Source organism: Rhinolophus sinicus, linkage group LG01 (genome assembly GCF_036562045.2).
Source record: "Rhinolophus sinicus isolate RSC01 linkage group LG01, ASM3656204v1, whole genome shotgun sequence".
In the NCBI taxonomy this organism is placed as follows: domain Eukaryota; kingdom Metazoa; phylum Chordata; class Mammalia; order Chiroptera; family Rhinolophidae; genus Rhinolophus; species Rhinolophus sinicus.
This window is the reverse complement of record NC_133751.1, coordinates 110,362,158-110,382,710: the sequence shown is the minus strand read 5'-3', so window position 1 is coordinate 110,382,710 and position 20,553 is coordinate 110,362,158. Positions and strand designations below refer to the sequence as shown.

The following is a 20,553-nucleotide window of genomic DNA, read 5'->3' as shown; positions in this document are numbered from 1 at the left end:
CCCACACAGAGGGTGGGAGCACCGCTGCTGGGCTTTGGGGGAGGCTGCACAGGGCTGAGAGACCATACTCCTCACACAGCTGGACCTCAGGGGCTCCCTCCCCCTGCTGTTCTCCCAGGAGAAGGGACCTGGCTGAAGACAGTGACAGCAGTCCTCGGGTCCTAAGTAGGCATTGCAGTGGGTATGCTGGGTGTTCCCTATGTGTGCCATCATGGCTCTCCTCACTACACCTGAGTGAGACATGGTGGCAGGGCTCCCACAGGAAGGAAGTACCTGAGCACAGGCAGGCTCGGGGGCTGTGCTGCTCTGGACAGCAAAGCTAGTTCTGCACTTGCCACCTCAGGTTAATCCTTGGGATGGCCTCACAGTGACTGAGGCACCTGGCACTGAGGGCCCCAGGTGGCCTGGGAGTACACGTACGGCTGTGGGGTATGTGTGCTTATCCTTCCCCAGTTGTTTTTCAGGCCTGCCTGAAGAGATTAGTTACAGATGGCCTACTGACAGATAGTGGGGTTTAGAGGCTCAGCTGCCCCTCCTTCCCACGGGGGAGAGGTCTTGGGGACAGGCCTGGGGGAGGGGCTGGAGAACTCTAGCCACAGAAGCTACTCAGTGGCTGAGACACCCCCATGAGCACAGCACCTCCCCTGACATACACACACACCACCCCTATGACACCCCCCCCAGGTAGACACACATACACACACACACACACACACACACACACACACACGCCCCCCCCCCCCCCAGGTAGATACACCTGTCAACTGAAGGTTGAAGGTTGTTGCCACCAATTTCAGCATCAACAGGAGTCCCCAATTTGGGGGGCAGTGAAGAGGGAGACTTATGCAGTAAACAACTCAATTGTGAGGCAGCTCAGGCACGAGGGCTCAGCCGTGCAAGTATTAACAGCTCTAGTGCTAACAGTTCAAGGCCAGGGAATGCCCCACAGATAGAGAGGGGTGCCTGGCTTATATAAAGTTCCTACCCCCTGGTTTTTGATGGTCCATTTTCTTGCAAATAAGGAATCCATATCTGCACAGTTTGATTGGTCCAAATAACACTGTTGTGATTGGTCAGCAAAGATGCAAATGTGAGGGTATATGAGGTCGCACAGTTAAGTTCGCGAACTCATCCTAGAAAAGGTGCTACATATCTCATCGCTGAATATCACTACGGTCACCTTTGAAGTACTCCCCTTGGGAAGCTATGCACTGACGCCAGTGCCTAGTCCACCCTTTCAAAGCAATTTTGGAACTTTTTCTGGAATGGCCATCAGAGCTGCCAGCGTATTACACTGGATGTCCTGAATGTCATCCAAAATGTCTTCCTTTCAATATTTCCTTTATCTTCGGGTAAAGAAAGAAGTCACTGGGGGCCAGATCAGGTGAGTAGGAAGGGTGTTCCGATACAGTAGTTATTTATTTACCAACTGAAAACTCCCCCACAGACAGTGTCATGTGAGCTGGTGCATTGTCGTGATGCAAGAGCCGTGAATTGTTGGCAAAAAGTTCAGGTTGTCTAACTTTTTCACGCAGCCTTTTCAGCACTTCCAAATACTAAACTTGGTTAACTGTCCAGTTGGTACAAATTCATAATGAATAATCCCTCTGGTATCAGCAAAGGTTAGCAACATTGTTGCAACAAGTTTGCGAACTTAGTTGTCAGTTCTGGTATTTGCGCAGCTCTGATTGAACCGGACAGGTCTTCAGCCCATGGGTCAAATTTCTATCCTAGAAGTTCTTTTTGTAAGGGTGAACTGAGATGGCAGGAACACAGTGCAGGAGGCTGGCAGCTCAGTGTGCAGCTTTTCCCTGATGTGTAGTGTGCTTGAAGGACCTGTGGTTATGGGTTTGGGCCCAGTTAACCACATGGAGTCCTTCTTGACAGGTACAGTCTTTCTTGCAGCTAACAGACCCCTCAGGTACACATACACACACACACACACACACACACACACAACCCTCAGGTAGACCAGAGGTGCAGGAGCAAGGGGACAGGCACACCTGTGGACACCACCCCTCCTGGGAATTGCCTGTTGTGATGGGAAAGGTCCTGTGTGAGGTTCTGGGGGAAGGTGACATGGTCTCATCCAGCCAGTCCCGTCAGCGTGTGGGTGGGTAGTGGGCTGGGCTCTGAGGTTGCCTGCACTCTCGGCAGCCACCCTCACTCTAAGCTCATCTGCCACCTCAGGGAGTTGAGTGACTTGGGGAACCACTGAGGCTGTTCGGTCACCGATGTCCCAGCCTCCCTGCCCAGGAGCCTCCCAGTGTCATCTTGCCTATGCCAGCCCTGCCCTCAGCTCATATTGGGTGTTAGAGATAGGCTGTGATTCTGGCTGTGGGAACCTCGGGGTCAAGATCTGGGTGCAGATTTTTGTGTGTGTGAAGTTTGCTGAAGGTGCAGAAGGAGGGAGCCCAGGAGTGCTTTGGTGACGCTGACAGAGGCAGCATAGCGCTCGCAAGTGGGGGTGCGGGGAGCTGGCTGTAGAGAAACCTGGGTGTCAGGTGTAGTTAGGAAGGGGTCAGGGGCAGGTGTTTGTGCTGCTGCAGACTTCACTCCTCTACCACCCTGGAGCCCCCACACTCTGCCTGCAGGTGGGCCGTGCGTGCATGGCCGGGAGTGGGTGAGGGGCCATGAGCCTGTCTACCACAGCCCCTGCCCTGCTGGCCTCTATCCCATCAGCAGCTGGGGTCTCTCAAGACAGGCTTGGGCCACCAGCTTTCACCTGTGGGTCCTAGCTTTGCTAAGTAGGTCATGACCTTCAATCAGAGCCCAGCTCATTGTGCTCCTCACTAGTGTGACCTTGGGCATGTTTGACCTCTCTGCCTCAGTTTTTTCATCTGTTAAACGGGGCTGGTGTTGGTTTCTCAAACTCACTTGGGGATGGGAAATGTGGCCTCCTGGGGTGCCTGGTGCCCAGGTGACGGGGCCTGGAGGAGAAGGTACCACCTGCTGTCTGTTCCGTCCACCCGCATGTCACAAGTTTGAGATTAGTGGAGCCTGAAGGGCAGCCAGTCGCTTCCCTGTTGCTGTAGCTTGAATTCACCATGTGTGTCCTGTTGACTTCTTGCAGCGAGGGACCCAGGACTTGCTCCTGCTTGTGGTCCTGTGGCCGAGCCTCTCGGAGCCCCAGTTTGTTCATTCCGAGGCTGGGGGGCAGCACCACCTAATGGGCTGCTAATGGAGTGAGGCCCCCTCAGCAAGGCTGCGTGGGGTGAGGCATGGTGTGGGGGCGGGCAAGGAGGCTGCTGTGTGTTCCCTGTCCCCGCAGTGGGAGGGGCTGCTGGCTGGGCCCCCGCTCTGTCCGGAACATGAGCGGGGTTCTCATTCGCGTCACCCCTGAGCCCTGGGCCATGTCGACATGCCTTTCCACCCTGCCTGAGGCCCATCTGGTGCCCTCAAGTCTTCTCCTTGGTTTAGTCCTTCCCTGAGGGAGCTGAGGCAGAGCCCTGCCTACCTGAGTAGGGGGCAGGTGTAGACTGGGTGGACTCCATTTGTCACCCTGTCACTGACGGTTCATTGGGGTGGCTGTACCCAATGAAGGTCCTTCTTTCATGGGAAGCCTGTCATTTTGCTCTTGAGGACTCACCCAGCCAGGGCTGGCTGCAAACACTCCATTGTAGAAGAGCCTTGTTTTTAAATTGTGATAATATATGTGTAACATAAAACTAGCTCCCATTTAGGTGTGCTTAATTGTACAGTTCAGTGGCATTAAATACATTCATATTGTTGTGGAACTGTCACCACCATCATCTGCAGAACTTTTCCATTTTTCTCCAATGAACCTCCATACCCAGTAAGCACTAACTCCCCGCTGTCCTCCCCAGCCCCTGCCACCACCATTCTACTCTCTGTGACTTTAACCATTCTAGGTGCCTCACATAAGTGGAATCTATACAGTATTTGTGTTTTTGTGATCAGCTTATTTCACAGCATAAGGTCCTCAAGATGTACCCACATAGTACGTGTGCCGCAGACACACCCTTCCTGCCTAAGGCTGAACAACGTTACGTTGTGTGTCTGGACCACGTTGTGTTTATCCGTTCATCCACAGAAAGGCGCTTGCGTGGCTTCCGCCTCCTGCTGCTATGAACACCTGCCCCCAAATGCTGTTCAGGCTGCTGCTCCCACTTCTTTTGGGTGTGCATCTAAAAGTGGGATTGCTGGGTCATGTGACAGTCATGTCTAATTTTTTGAGGAACCACCATCCTACTTTACATTCCCACCAGGAATGCATCAGGGTTTCGGTTTCTCTACATCTCTACCAACATTTCTTATTTTCTGATTAATGATGTGTCACTGCCTAGAGCAGGACAGTCAAGAACGCACTATGCACTCTGACAATTAAGTTCGCGCACTCATCCCAGAAAGAGTGCTACATACCTCATTGCTGAATATCACTAAGGTCACCTTTGAAGTACTCCCCTTGGGAAGCTCTGCACCGATGCCTGTGCCCAGTCCACCCTCCAAAGCAATTTTGGAACTCTTTTTCTGGAATGGCCATCAGAGCTGTTGTCCTATTACCTTTGATGTCCTGAATGCCATCAAAACGTCTTGCTTCAGTATTTCCTTTATCTTCGAGTAAAGAAAGAAGTCATTGGGGCCAAATCAGGTGAGTAGGGAGGTGTTCCAATACAGTTATTTGTCTACTGGCTAAAAACTCCCTCATAGACAGTGCCGTGTGAGCTGGTGCACTGTCGTGATGCAAGAGCCACAAATTGTTGGTGAAAAGTTCAGCTTGTTTTTGTCTAACTTTTTCACACAGCCTTTCCAGAACTTCCAAATAATAAACTTGGTTAAGTGTTTGTCCAGTTGGTACAAATTCATAATGAATAATCCCTCTGATACCAAAAAAGGTTAGCAACATCATTTTAACTCTTGGTTTGGACTGATATAACTTTTCTGGTCATGAAGAATTGGCTGAATTCCATTGTGCACTTTGATGCTTTGTTTCAGGGTCGTATTGGCACACCCATGTTTCATCACCAGTGATAACATGGCCCAAAACATCGTCTTGCTTCTCCAAAAGGTGCTGGCAAACTTCGACTCTCCTTTGCTTTTGTTCATCGGTGAGCTCCTTCAGGATAAATCTTTTTTTTTTTTTATTGGGGAATATTGGGGACCAGTGTGCTTCTCCAGGGCCCATCAGCTCCAAGTCATTGTCCTTCAAGCTAGTTGCAGAGGGCACAGCTCAGCTCCAGTCGCTGTTTTTCAATCTTTAGTTGCGGGGTGTGCAGCCCACCATTCCATGTGGGAATTGAACCGGCAACCTTGTAGTTGAGAGCTCGCGCTCTAACCAACTGAGCGATCCGGCCGCCACTCTGGCAGCTCAGCGGCCGCTCATTGTCTTCAGTCTAGTTGTGGAGGACGCAGCTCACTGGCCCATGTGGGAATCGAACCGGCAACCCTGTTGTTTACAGCTCGCACTCTAACCAACTGAGCCATCCAGCCGCCCCTAGGACTGTTTTTGCACACACCTTTCTCATGCCAAGATTTTTCTCTATCGATGTTTGCTTGATCTGCTATGCTTCTCATAGGCAGCCGATGATTTTCATACACAGTTCGATGAATTTTTTCAATGTTTTCGTCAGTTTTGTTCGTTACTGGCCACCCTGACCTCTCTTCATCAGTGACGCATTCTCTCCCCTCAGAAAAACATTTAATCTATTTGTACACTGCCACTTTCTTCATGGCATTATCGCCATAAACTTGGACTAACATGTTCCTGATTTTACTTCCACTCTTGCCAAGTTTAACAAGAAATTTAATGTTTATTCGTTGCTCTAACTCAACCTCAGACATTCTCATGATGGCACAGAAAAACACCAACAACAATAATGAACGCCACTCAGCAAGACACCACCACACGTCGACATGAACACAGCTGTGAGACACTGATAGACCAAGGTTAGGAAACCTTATCGAGCTGTTTGTACAGGGCTGCCAATGTTAGTGCACGGTGGCAAGTTCACGGCCGGGATTGTCAGACCTCGTAAGTGTGGGGCCTTGGGGGAGTCTGGCAAGACCAGGTTCAGACTCAGTGGGCCCAGGCGGGGGCCCAGGACCGCACTTTGTGGAGGTGGGGGCAGGACAGAGAGGAATGTCAGGTCCTTGCCTTCAGGAGGCACAGAGCTCACGCCTACCCGCTTGCACCTCATGGTATCCTTGTCACTGCAGAGCCCCAGATGGGCCCAGGCCCCATCCCCAGTGATTTCCTCATGGTCAGTTCAACTTCTGCTTGGCTCATGGTCTGAGGCCAACCATGGGGCCAACTGGGCCCTGTGGTGGCCACAGATGCCTGCTCATGGCACTGGCCTCCTGCAGCTTCCTGCCACCTCTGAGGGTGGATGTGAATCCCTCAGCCTCCTTGGGTAGTCGGGAAGAACTGTCTTTGTGCTCAGCTGTATGACCTGCTCTGCTTTGCCCCTGGCCTAAGGCTGTGCACGCATGGCCACCCTGTGCCGGGCCATGCAGATGTCCTCTGCCTGTTTGTCCCTGAGGACCCCAAGCAGGCCACTGTGTCAGGGGGTGGGGGGAGGCTGGGAGTGTGTGTCAAGCTCTCAAGATGTCCGGGGCCCTGGATTTATGAGGGGTCCCTGCACAGGGTCATTTGTGGGTGGCTCTGTACTTTCCTGGGTCTGGGGCTATAACAGACATAGTGCTCCTCCCCTGGGCGCGGGGCTCCGCCCTCCAGGCGGAGTGTTCGTCATCCAGGTGTCGCCACTGCAGGCCTGTAGCCTTCACATGCCTGTTTCCTGCTTCCCACATCTTGGGGACGGTGCAGGGGCCGTGGCGTCCCAGGCCACCAGTAGCAGAGGCCTTTCTCGGCTGGCAGGAAGGGCCTTGGCAATGCCCTGCAGGGCTGGATGCCACAGCCCTGGCTCATCCTGCAGACAGTCTGGGCCACGTTTTTATTCCCCCTTGTGAGGTTTTTAAGTGTGTGTGTGTGTGTGTGTGTGTGTGTGTGTCCACTCTGAGACCTCCTGGGGTCTGGCAAGCTTGCTGGGCAGTGCACCTTCCCTCCCTTGTGGGCACCCCCGCCTCACTCCAGAGCCCCAGGCAGGACTGGCCATGGAGTACCGAAGCTGAAGCAGTACGCACCAGGAGGACATGTGGTGGGGCCTCCGTGTTGCCCTCCAGGGCACATTGTCTCATTCTCCATCTTGCAGTGCCTTCCCCATCCACACCCAGGCCCACCCTGCTTCGCCCCCGAGCTGTACACACCGTGAGGCTGTGGACTCAGCAAGCAGGGAGGGTCCTTCCCCAGCTCCCTTGGGCCTGTAGTCATCTGCTGCTGCTACTTCAACCTGGACAGGCCCCGCCTTTCTAGGGGTTGGAGGAGCATGGACGTTTCCTGGACGTCCTCCCGCTCTGTGTGCTACCACCACTGACTGCTTTTGCTCCTGGTTCCATGGAGCAGACAGCATGCTCCTTGGTCAGTCTCGCTCCAGGCCCCTCTGAACTCCCCAGCGGGCCGGGCCATGGGCTTTGCCCACCTGACACTTGGGCAGACGGACGCGTCCATTGGGAGGCTTGACATGACTGTGTGGCTGGGGGAGGGTATAATGCGGCCCGCTGTCTGGTGGGGCAACCCTGTGCTGCGGCCTTGGTCTTGTCTGTGGATGCCCTGAGCGTTTGGCGCTCCGCAGTCAGACCCCATGGTGCTCTGCACTCCAAGCCCAGCCTACAGCCCTCCTTCCCCGCGGTGGCTGCACACTGGCTCCGCACCCCATCTTTGAGCCAGGGACGGCCGCCTGTCTGTGCTGGGGCGAGCCCTCACAGAGGAGGAACACGGCTGGCCCGCAGTGTGGGTGTGGGCACACAGAGACCCAGCCGCAGCTCTGGTCCCTCAAGCTGACCTTTTCAGAAGCCCCCATCTCGGAGCCCTCCTGTGTGACTCAGGCCCTCTTTTCCATCCGGAGCCTGTCACCCGACGGCACCCCACCTGCCCCCTGAGCCTGCCTCCGCCCCATGCCTGGTGAGTCACTGCCCTCCCCCTCATACCCTGGACGACAGCACTCAGCACCCCAAATCTCGGGCCCTGCTCACTTCCTCAGATGCTGCTGCTTCTGCCTCAGGGCACCACTGTCCCCAACCTAGTGTCAGCCTCTGTCCCCTACTGCTCGACCCAGGCCTCTGCTGGGCGCCCACAGCCAGGAGGGCTCTGTCTCCATTGCGCCACCACCCCCATCACACAGGTGTCTCCCCACCCCATGCCAGTGCTTCCCCATTACACCATCAGTGTCCCCCCAGGGCAGGTTGCTAGACCCAAGCCCTCCATCATCCTGCCCGGTCGCCCCCCCATCCCCAGGGCCTGGAAAGCCCCGCAGATGGGCACTTGCTGCCTGCTCCTCCTGGGAGGCAGGTCCCTGAGCTCCTAGCATAGAGCACACTTTACCCTCTAGTACAAGTCCCGAGCTGGGGCGTCCAGGCTGGTATGGAGCTGGGCTCACCGCTGCTGTTGCTGCTGATTCTGCACGTGGGGTGGGTATCACTCTAACGTCCAGCCTGAGTGCATGGTGGAGAGATGTACCAGGAACCTCCACCCCGCCTACCACCTCAGGAGCCTGTCCGACCCAGTGTCCTGCCAGGCTCAGACTCCACAGAAAGACAGGCAGGGCAGCTGGGGATAGTCCCTCTCAGGTCCCACCCCTTTCATCCAAGCTGGGCCTGGGGACTGCTCGGTTTCACTCCACTGGCCTCCTGCTCCTGCTCTCCCTGCCCAGTCAACCTCCCCAGCCAGCTCCCTCCTCTCCAGACAACCCTGGGCTCCTCTGCTGGCCTGCAGGGGCCTTCTGAGCCAGACCCCTCAACTGCAGCCAACTTAGAATCAGGGAACTTGGCTGGGGTTCACTGAGGTGGGCCCAGGGAAGTGTGCATTGGACAGATCCTGAGCAGTGAGAGAGTTAGATGGAGGAAAGGGAGCAGTGTGTGTGCACGCGCGTGCTCAGGGAAACACCGGTGGGCCCCTGGCAAAATCACATGACATGTGAGCAGACTGCAGGACCCTGTGCACTCAGGGCCTGGGCAGAGCTGTTAACACCGTGCTGGCTGGGCTCTTCCTCCTCTAGGTCTGTCCAGAACCCACCCTCAGGACCCTGCTTGCTGCCTGTTCTCAGCACTCCCATACCTCCCACAGACAGACAAGGGGCCAGCTGATGGAAGGCAGCCAGGACTGGGCCATGGAGCAAGGAAACAGGCTTGGAGACGCCCTGGCCCCGCATGTGGCCTCCATGGGTGCCCTCCAGGTCCACCTTGCTCCAGGAAGGGCTCAGCCTCTGGAGACCCTGGGTCATACAACCAGGGGTTCTCCCTGGGGCCACAGAGCTGTAGGCTCCCACAGAGGCACCTGCTGAGCTCATCCGGCACCCCGAGAGGCTGGCACAGGAAGATGTAGCTGATGGAGGCAGCGCTTCCTGCTGCTCTGGTGGCGTGGCTGCTTCAAACCTCCAGAAGCCCGCTGTCTGAGAGCAGCCTGCACCCTTAACTGTGTGGCATGCTAGGACCCCCCACCAGGGCACAGGATGTGCGAAGCAGCTCCCTCCCTTGGCTGAGGTTCGAAGGGCAAAGCCCCCAACCAGTGCCTGCACACAGGTGCTCAGCACAGGTGATAGACAGGCTCCTTGTCGAGAGCAGAGACCCTGGTACAATGCAGGTTCGCAGCAGGGAGAGTGGGCGTCTTTGCCCTGTTCTTAGAGCCAGTGCATCTGACTCTTCCTTGTATGGACCGTGTTTGTTCTAGGTTATTTTGGATACTTTTATCAGGTTAAGGGAACCCTCTCCTTTTCCTGCTTTACTGAGTTTTTATCGTGACTAGGTACAGTAGTACCTCAGTTTTCGAACGTCTCCATTAACGAACATTTCGGTTTACGAACGCCGTAAACCCGGAAGTAAATGCTTCGGTTTTCGAACACGCCTCAGAAGTCGAACATGTCACACAGCTTCCACTGAGTGCGAGATGCTGAGGCCTCGCTGTCACTGTTTTCGAATGTTTCAGAGCTCGTGGATTATGTTCAAAAACCGAGGTACCACTGTATTTCACTCCAGCAAATGCTTCTTACACACCTGCTGAGATCTGTATTTGTTGGGAGTGATAAATCACCTGTCTGGATTTTCTCGCATTAAATCATCCTTGCGTACCGGGGATAGCCTGATGTGGTCACAGTGTCATATCTTTTATAGACTCTACTGGATTTGATTTGATAAGATTTTCATTTGGGATTTTTTTACATCTCCATTGGGAATGAAAAGGGCTGTAATTTTACTTTCTCCTCATGTGTTTGTCTGATTTCGATATTGGGGTTATGTTGGCCCCAGAATGAGTTTTTTTTTGGGGGGATGGGGAGTTCGTTTCGTTATTGTTGTTTAGAAGAGTTTGCATAAAGTTGGATAATTTGTTCTTTGGTAAAAATAGCCTGGCATTTTCTGTGTAGGAATTTCCCCCTCACACACACACTTTTTATTTTGAAACATGTCAGGCTTACAAAGTAGTGAAAGAGTAGTAAATGTGTCCCTTTCCCCCAGACATGCTGCTTGTTCATGTTTCGGCACGCGTGCCCGTGCGTGCTAGCTCTTGCTGGCTGCATGTCCGTGTGTTTCTGGGGAGATGGACTTCTGTGTGTGCACCTTTTTTTTTTCCTTTTTGGCAGAACTGTTTGAAATTAGGCTGCAGGCATTCCTCAGTACTTGGATACTTGTAGGAAGATTTTTAACGACTTCGATTTTTTTTAAGATTATAGGGCTACTTATGTATTTTTGGTTGACGGCTTCTCTACCTCTCCCCCCCCCCCCCCACATATTCTCCTGGGGCCCCTCCACCCACGGTTGGTGAGAACAAGTGAGAGTCCATTCTTCCCCTTCTCTCCTAGCACTCTTCTTGTTCCTTCATGGCTGGCTTTGGGCTCCCTGGGATGCCCCCCCACCCCATGTGGGGTGCTGTGCTATGGACTCTAGGAAGCCAGGTGTCTGTATCATGCAGTGAGGAAACATGTTGGAAACACTCCTCAAGTTACGTGTCAGGGCCACACAGTCATTGAGTGGCAGAGCCCATGGCAAGCGGGGAGGCCGTTTCCTGATGCCCACGACAGCACACTCAGTACCTATAGGCACCCTGCCCCAGCTCCTCTGAGGCCTTAAGTCCAGGATTGGTCAGTCCGTGGCAGACACAAACCAGACGTGGATGCCCTTGATAACTGGGAGATTCTGGCCCACCTGCGGTGGGGGTGTAACGGTGATACCCACCCCAGAGGCTGTAGGAATATAACGAAGTGAATGCTTGCTGGGCCCCACTCCCCGCACCAAGCCGCAGACCTCCTTCTTCCACCCCTGACCACAGAAGTGGCCTTGGTGTTCCTGGTTCCAGAAAGGCCTGTTATCCCAGTCCCCAGGACCAAGGGTCACTGCTGAGGTGACTAGTTTTCCAGTTCATCAGCCAGAGGTGGTCACCCCCCAGGCGGGAGAGCAGGGTTGGGTCAGCAGGGACCATAGGACAGCAAGTGGGATGGTGCCATTAGTTTGGGTCTCGAATGGCTTCTGTCCGGAGTGTGCTGTTTAGACTCTAAATTTCTCTGTCGTGGGGAAAATAGTTTATGTTCCAAGAGCATGTGAAGCCATCGCTCCCTGGCTCACTGTGCGGGTGTAGGCTGAGGCATGTACGGGCTGAGGCGTGTGCCTGGGACGGGGCTGTGTCAGCCCCTCCTCTCTGTTCACAGGCTCCATGGGGTTGCATGGGAGAGAAAGGAGAATCAACCTAGCATCCTGCCAGGAGGGGTGTTGTGGGGCACAGAGCCAGCCACGTGTTGTGGGGTTAGCCAGTTGAGCCTGGGATACCCCTAGTGGCCCTCAGACAGGCTCTGGCCTTCCTCATCTGTAGAAATGCACATAGCTGGTGGTCTCATGGCTTTGGAGACATTCGAGTGGCTTCTGGGGAGGCCCAGAGCTCCCAGGCTCTGGCTTCACATCTCAAGTACAAAAAAATGAGAATCAGAAGAACAAGTTGCCTGGGGTTCCAGGCCTGGGGGAAAAGCCCCCTTTGAAGGCTTGTGGCATTTGTTGCATTTCCCACCTTTTCTCTGTGCCCAGTCCATGTATTTTCCAAAACTGGCATCAAGTTGTAACACAGGCTGTGATGTGGCGCTTAGTGCGCTCCTGTGTCACTACAGTTCCCAAAGGGCTGTGTCCCCCAGTGGGGATGGAGTTGCCAGGCATAGGGATCAGGTCGTGGGCCCCTGAGCTCACGTTAGGTCCTGGGCTGTTTGTACCCTGCAGGACAGAGTCCACTAAGATGTCGTGCTGCGTGGCCTCCGGGGCTCAGTCCTGGCTACGCGTACAGTATGTCCTTGGCAGAGACCGAGGCTGGCTTTGCGTGGAGATGGATTAGCAGGTCGAGCCCTGGCAGGCCTGACACTGCCCCCAGCTTCTCTCACAGGCCACTTCCCTGCTGGGGCCCTGGCAGCCATGACAGTCTGCAGTTCCCGGCTGTGAGGACCTGTGGGAAGAGCCTCAAAGGCCAGGAAGCAGAAAGAGTGAGTCTGAGAGCTGTTGGCCAGGACTCAAGCTGATGACGAGGAAACCGAGGCTCTGGAGGCAGGTCTCCTGAGTCTGCAGGCACATGGCCCCTCCTAGGGAAGCCGCAGGGCACAGCCCTTCACTTCAGCCTGGGGTAGGAGTCTGTGTGTTCCGGTGGAAGTGAAGTCGCCCCTGCTGGGTGTCAGGAGCCAGAAAGTGCCGGGCGGTCGGATGTGGAGCATGAATGGGCTGCTGTGTGCATGGGTAAGCAGCGTGGGGCCTGGCTGGGTCCGCCTGCACAGCGCTGGCTTAACCCCTAGCCGCAGGCAGGAGCTTGGTGCAGTTGGAGGGTGTAGGGAAACTGTGAGGAGGCGTTGGGGGGGGGGAAGGCGGGGGGGGGCAGGTGAGGAAGAGCCCCTGGGCGTGTGAGGAGATGCCTCTCTCCCCACCTCTCTCCAAAGGCCCACACAGAGCGCGGCTTCTGACGTTTGCCCTGAAATCCCGGGCTGGGGCTGACCCTGGACATGGTGGGTGTGAGGACAGCGGGCAGGCTCACAGAAAACCTCAGCCAGTCCTGTGCCCGTTGGAGAGGATGTCTCTGGAAGTGCACAGTGGTACCAGTCCCAGCACGTAGCTGGGAAGTGAATTTCTGGAGAAGGTGACCTCACGTGCATCTTCGTGGGCGGAATGCTACAAGCCCCAGGTCCTGGACGTGTCCACTGAGATGCTGTTACAGGGGTCACCTTGGTAAGAAGGGAGGGTGACTGGCACCCAGCCTGCAACCAGAGGAGCGGGCAGGAGGTCCTGGCAGGGCCAGTCTGCGGCTACGTCCAAACACTCTTGTGCCTCATGGCACCGCAGCCCTAGGCTGGGCCTTCCCCATGTGCCTGCGTGCAGAGGGATGAGGCCTGTACAGCACCCTGCAGTGCATGATGCCCTAATGGTTAAGTTGCTCCCTGCCCCATGGGTCACCAGGGGGCCTTGTGAGGATTGATGAAATCACAAAGTGTGGGGCTTGGGGAAAAACCTCCCAGTGTGGGGCTCCAAGTCCTGGTCACTTGCCTGAGGAGGAAGGTGGGGGCTTCAGCCCCTTGCAATGCATTCAAAGAGGCTGCCTGCCTTGGGGACCCCTCTGCCATCCCCCAGACCAGCAGGGACCCTAGTAGTGCCCCAGATTCTCTGGGAGGTGGAGCCAGAGGTGAGGTAGCCTGCTCTGTTTTCCTAAAACTTTGCTAACCTTGTTTGTAAGTCGCGGGAAGATTTTCATCTGCCCACATAACCATATATGTTGTCAGGGGCGGAGGAAGACAACGGTGGAGCTATTTCCTAAGCCGAAACTCACAAGACTTGTTTTTCTTCATATTTTCTCCACAACTTGGAAGTTTGAAATGAGGACAGAAATTTCGTTATTTCCCACCGTCCAACAACATGAAACCACAAGCTCCTTTCCCCTACTCACCGACCTTGCTCTTACATGAACTGCAGTCTGGGGTCCCCCCTTCTCGTCCTCTGGAGGTTTGTCAGGAATGCTGCCCCTCCCCCACAACATACTCACACACCCCTTCCCTCACCTTCTCAGCTCAGCTCAGCTGTCACACCTCAGAGGCCCTGCCTCACCCTGAGTCAGAATTAGGCACACTCTGCTTCCTGGCACTTGCTCATCTGGGTGTTTCTGGCCACATTCCCAGCCCTTCCAGATGCCGCAGGAGGGCAGGGCTGTACCTTTCCTGCATGTGGGCCAGTGCTCCTGTGAAGGAGGAAAGGGTAAGTCAGCCTGAGCTGAGCCTTGAGGCAGGGGAGGTCACCCGCTCACACCTTCTGTACCTGCCCACACCTCTTTGCCTCTGCCCAGCTGTGAGGTTGTCACCTTTGTGCATCCTCTAGCTGTGGTGCCTGGTACATACACCCTTTACCATATCCTGCAGGAACCCGGGAGGTCCAGGAGGTGGTAACAGGCTTAGGGGGGCCGCGTGGGAGCAGGGGTTCCTGGCAGAGTCTGACTCTGGACCTTCCCCCCACTGTCTCCTTTACATTCTCAGCTCCTTACCATGATGGCTCCTGGGGACAAACAGTACTTCCATGCTGGCCCGGTGAAGGGGTTGGGCCTCAGCTCCCAGTACCACCCCCTCTGTGGAGAAGGGCCCAGGCTGAGCCAGCACTGGGCAATAACTGACACAGCCAAACCTCAAAGCAGGATCTAGTCTGGTGGGAGATATGCAGGCAGGGAGACCTGGGGGGTGGGGGGCGGCCTTCTGCTGATGGGAGCTTGCTGGAAGTCCCGTCCCACCTCCTGTGGCCCCTGGTCACACAGCCCCCTCCCAACAGCGATAGCTCAGCACCCAGGGCAGGAAGGGGGTACCCTGCATGCTGGGGCCACACCACCATTCCCCTGCAGACCCTGCCAGTCCCTAGAGACCTTGAATCCAGAGGCCCTGGAAAGGGGGTGGTCAGAGAGGCCTGTGTCTGGAGCTGTGGGCCCATGTGGCCTGTACACCCTGGACACACGTAGGCCTCTGGCCTAGCCCTCATCCTCCAGGTCGCAGCTCTGGGGGGCGCAGGCTTCTCCCTGGGAGCTGGACTGTGGAACAGGGGTGGGGAAGGGGTTACGGCAGAGCTGCTGAGACACTGATGGGATCACAGCAGCCCTGCTCAAGATCGCATGACCCCTGCCTTTGCAAGACTGAGAGCCCCGTGAGGATCAGTCGTGCCCCGCCCCTTGTCTCTTGCTTTGGGGTCTCCGTCCATCTGGCTTCCCAGCAGGGTCAGGAGTGCTGTTAGCACTGCTCCCAAGCTCTAGGCTATGAGGTGGCATCAGCCACTTGCCATCAGGAGATGGGGGCTGGGGCAGCACGCGTGACCAGACCAGGAGCCTGCCGGGCGGGCGCAGGGGAGGCCCACCCGGCATCCCCCCAAGGTTCTGCCCAAGTCGGGTCCAAGCCCAGGGCTTCCCCTCCCTGTGATGGCCACCATGGTAGGGCGGCTTTGGGTGCAGTGGTTCAGCTCAGTGCTGCTCTGTCCTCACTGCAGGTCTGGACGTGTATTTTTCTGTATGCAGACTCCTCTGACTCTTAACTAACTCACTGTACTTTAAAGAAAATGGAGTGTAAACTGTGTTCATAGTTAGTGGTTTGGCATGTGGTCAGCAGGTAGTGGGGGCCGGCCTTGCCAGATGACATGCTTCTGTGCCTTCTGGGGACTGTGGCTCAGCAGGTGAGCAGGTCTCATCAGGCAGTTAGTCTCGGTCCAGGCAGGCCTGGGCTCCCACCCCAGCATGGCCACCGGCGGCTCTGTGGCCAGGGTTGATGTTTAACCTCTCTGGGCATAACCTCGTCTGCAAATGGGAGTATTTCCATCCTACAGGGTGTCTGAGTGTCAAGGATGACCAGGGTAAAGGACTGAGCATTCGCTAAATTAACTAATCCTGTTAATGCTGAGGCCCTGATACCCAGGCCTCACCCAGACCTGGCTGGCCCACCCTGGGAACTCCTCTTGTCATGCCCAGGTCCTGAGTGTGTCAGCCCTGAACAGATGGATTGGGTTCAGAGGCCAAAACAGGATGCAGTTTATTCCCCTCCCTTTGAACAGGACTCAGCATAGGCAGGCTGGTGATGCGGCCACAGGAAGCCCCAGGAACCCAGGCTCTTGCCCCACCACCCCAACAAGCAGGGCTTCTGCCTCACGGTCAGAATAACTTCTGACGCTCTGCGGTCACATCGTCATTCCAGGCAGCAGGAGGACAGGGAAGGGTGTGTGTAAGAACACCCTGATGCCCTGATGTGTCACTCAGCCACACCTGGCTGCACAACATTTCCCCGGCTCCTCCTCCTCAGGGGCTTCCGTGCTGATTCCTAAGCCTGTGGTGTCACCTGGGGCGCCCTGAGTTCTGCTCCCTGTAGCTGGACTCTTCCCGCTGTGACAGCAGCTCCCTGGGGGAGCCAAGGAGGCTGTCCCTGCTCTGCGGGAGGGAGGAAGGGCAGGTCGGCCAAGCAGCAGCCGCCAGCCCTGCCTGGGTCCAGGTACCTGCGAGTGCAGGCCTTGCTGGAGGAAGATGACAGCGCCCACGTGCCCAACCCTGCAGCTCGTCCCTGAAGAAGGGGTGGTGCCCTGGGGCACGAGCTTCTGCACTGGCTCCAAGCACACCCCCCATGGTTGAGCCGGCCGTTTGCTTCTCTGGGTGTCAGCCTCCCACTTCTCCAGTTGGCAGGATAAGTGTGGGGCCACCCCAGAACTTCCATTCTGGGGTCCTGCCAAGGAAGTGGCAGCTTTAGGCTCTCCTGCTCTGGAAAGCCCAAAGCAGGGTGCTCTGGGGGAGGGGTGGAGCTGCACGCCTGCGGGCACACAGCACCTGACCACGGGGTGGGGCTGCTCTCCCAACCAGGCATATTTGGAAGCAGAGTCAATTAATCAAGAATAATGACTGAGTTCAGAGCTGCTCTGCAGTCTGTTGCCCAGGAAGAGGCAGCCTTACAGCTACATTTTCTGCACTGCGTTTGGGGAGGGGCTCCCCTGCCTGCACTGCCAGCTCCACACCTGATGATCCGGGTTTTCCTTGCAGGCACTAGGGGGCACTGTGCTTGGGGCTGAGAGCAGCGCTGCCCCCACAGGGTGGGGTGACCACCAGCGCCGTGGGGTCTTCACTCTGTTGGGTGCCTGTCTCTCCTGCGTCCTCCTTTGCCTGCCCTGTTCCCTCAGCTGTGCTCTCTCCATGATGCACAGAGGGTCCTGGTTCATAGAGGGGAGGTGACACAGCTGACAGCCAGCCTGGCCCTCACCCTGGGACCTATGCCTGCAGGCCCCTTCCTGTCACAGGAAGGAAAAGGAAGCAGCCAGCCACATACAAGTGGTGGGAATCAAGCTAAAGTCAGACTTGCGTGCCTTCTAAGGCACTGAATCCCCATCTGGACTCTGCTGAGTTGTTTCGCACATGAACCGCACTCTCTAGAGCTGGCCTGACCCACATGCAGCGTTCTGGGCCCCCATAAGGGGCCAGGGGCTCGGGGTGGGCAGCAGGCAGCACTTACCAGGCTCTTCTCAGTAAGCTAACCAAGGCAGGTCTGCCGTGGGCTCCTGGCTTGGGCCACCACTGAGGTTGTCGTTTCCTTCCTCTGAGGTAGACGCTAGCCTAGGCGAGGGTCCTGGCTCCCCTACCCTGAGGTGCCCCATGGTTCCTGTGGTGGGACAGTAATCAGAGCAAGGGTTCGGGGAGGCAGGGTGCCCGCATGTGAGCCCTGCCAGCCCCTGTGGTCCTGCACATGGGGGCGCCCCATGGCTAGTCCTCCGTGTCCCCCTCTGAATACACAGATTCTTCTCAGAGTCTGGCATTTAAATAATCATTTGCGTCCTGGTGTCACAGTGTGGGCTTTGTCCTCATGAAGGGACTCCTGGGCCCTGGGAGACCAAAGGACACAGTGAGGGTAGAAGGAGGCCCATGTACCCCTCACAGAGCTCCCCTCGCCACTCTGGGACCCCCAGAGCTCACCCTGGGGGAGAAAGTGGCCACGTATTCTGTTGCTGCTTGAAGCTGGTCTCCATGGACCCTGACTAGGACTCTTGTGACACATGGCATTAGTTTTCTCCCAGTGACTGTGTATCCAGAAGTAATACAATAGTATTTCTTTAAAAAGAAAAAAGACTGTAATTCTGCTTCTAAATAACTGTGTCCTCCCCAGCAATTCAGGAGCTGCAGTGCTGAGGGCACTGGTAGAAAAATTCACCTTTGTTTTGGGGTCTGAGTTCAGAGAATTGTGAGTTAGACTCTTGTTCACAAAATCCCTGTCCTCTGAACCCGTGGCCCAGCAGAGGGGGCGAGGGGGCAGCCCGTGGCCCAGGAGAAGAAGGGTGCAGCCTGTGGTCTGGGAGAGGAATTGAGGGGGAAGTGTGCCAGCCTTATGGCATTTTGTCACAGAGGACAAATGAACACAAACCTTGCAAAGCTGGCCCCGTCTGGTGGCCTCTTTGCACCCAACACCCCATTCTAGGCAACAGAGATGTTTTATAACGTTTCTCACTCTGTTTCAGTTATTTAAATAATGCATGCTCATTGCAGACAATACGGAAATATTTAAAGAAGAAAATGTTAAAATCACCCATTTGGACACATTGGGTATTCAGTGAACTTCCAACTTTTCTCTAAGCTTGAAATTTTTTATAATGCTGGAAAAAATCCATAATTCTGCCATCCTAGATAGCCTTTAATAGTACATTCCCATCCTGGGTGGTGGTCACAGCATTTGTCACTGGTAGGTGGGCGCAGAGCCTTGTTCTGTCTTCAGTCTTGCAAGTGTCTCTGCGCTTGGCTGCAGGACGGTCTGCTGTGTGTGTCTATGATCCACCTCGTTTTATTTCATCAGCCTGTGAGAGCTCACACTCAGCCAGCATCCTGTGAAGCACAAAATGAACAACCTAAGGGCTTTGCCATATCTCGGCCCTTTTCCTTGGAGCAGACTCCCTCCCAGAATGGAACAGAAAGCTGATCAGGCTGCTCCCCTGTCACGGGCCTGGGCCTCCCATGGCGTGAGCCAGCTCCTAGTCTGGTTTCTGAGCAGAGTCCTGGGCTCAGCAGGAGGTCAGGAGTTGGTGTGTTGGGCATGTAGGTCATACGCACACCCTTGGGGCAGAAAAGGAACAGGAAGCCCCTCCAGCCGCTCGTGTGTCCTGTGCGAGGACGGGGTCCCGTGCTCGTGGGCGGCAGCTCCCACTTTACAGTGCAGGTGACCTGGGACCAATCGCCTGGCCTCTGCGAACCCGGTTTCCACATCACTGATCCAATGTGAGTGATGCAGTGAAGCTGTCAGTCAAGATTATGGGCTTCGGCTTGCATGGTGCCCACAGGCAGGGGGCAGGAGGGAGGGTGGCATCTCCCTGGTCCCAACCCTGGATCTGAGCCGGCCGTGCAGTCCCCATGGCTCGGCTGTTGCCCACTTGCCCCCACCCTCCTCCCAAGGACGAAGCAGCAGGCTCAGCTGCTGCCTCTGGCAGAACCCTCCCAGAGGTTGGCTGTGTGTGTGGCCGCTGGAGCGGCCTCCGGGGCCAGCACTCAAGTGGTCCCATAAGAACTCGGATCATAAAACTTCAGGGCTGGCCCTTCCCTGGCAGCAGTGTTTGCACCCAAGAACGAAACACATTCCTGTCCACTAGGCTCTTACATGACTGTGGGCCGCACTAAACCCGTGCACACAAACTCTGAACAGCTGAGGTCACACCAGAGAACGCTTATACCAAGCACAACTCCTGTGAGAATGCATGATCCAGTCCACGAGTCCTCGGGGAGGGCGGAAAGGGCTGCAGCCCGTGCAGACTAGAATTATTCATTTTATAACATGAAATTTCTTTGAAGTCCCACGTTTAACTTTGAAACCTATGTGAATTTTGCACTCTGTGCCATGACCCATCGAAGCTTGTTTTTCTGTAAAAGGAACAAGACCCCTTCCAGTCTGGCCCTGCGTGCACCTTGTGCTTGCACTAACCCCCTTCTCCATGTCCCTGAGAAGCCTCCCTGACCCCGCCCTCCGCCCTCCGCCCTCCATCACGTCCTATTGCCCTTGTTGGTCCCAGCCCACCCGGCCCTGAGCTCTTGGAAATGGGGTGACTGAGAGCTGTTCTCTGCCTATGAGGCCGAGGCTCATCCTCTGAAAGGGGAGGGAGGCCTCCGTGGCTGTGCCTGGCGTGACCATGGCCACTGTCCCTTGTGCGGGGCCTGACGGCACTGCTGCTTCATGTTTCCTGAGCATTGGTGGTGTGCTGCTGGGCCTCCTGAGTGCCAGCCACTAGCTCCCTCCTCCCTCCCTCACCCCGTTTCCCCCTACCTGACTGGGTTCTGGGGGACACCTGCCTGGCCCCCTGAGTTCTGTATGCAGCTTTGGTACTGGAGGCAGAGGGACGGAAAGCGTGACACCCCCGCCCTGTGCTCTGTGCACGGCTCAGCCCCAGATGGGCTGCACAGAGTGGGACACATAAAAGAACTTGCGTAGTGTACATAAGAAATATAAAAGTAGACACATGTGCCCTCACTGCCTGCCGTAAGAATAAGAAGCCACCATGACCTAG

General features: G+C 55.7%; 1 protein-coding gene across 1 annotated transcript in view; it reads left to right on the top strand.

Moving 5' to 3' along the window:
* Window positions 1-20,553, top strand: part of HS6ST1 (heparan sulfate 6-O-sulfotransferase 1) — a 47,635-nt gene that overhangs the window by 16,431 nt on the left and 10,651 nt on the right. The gene's annotated exons all lie outside the window — the stretch shown is intronic.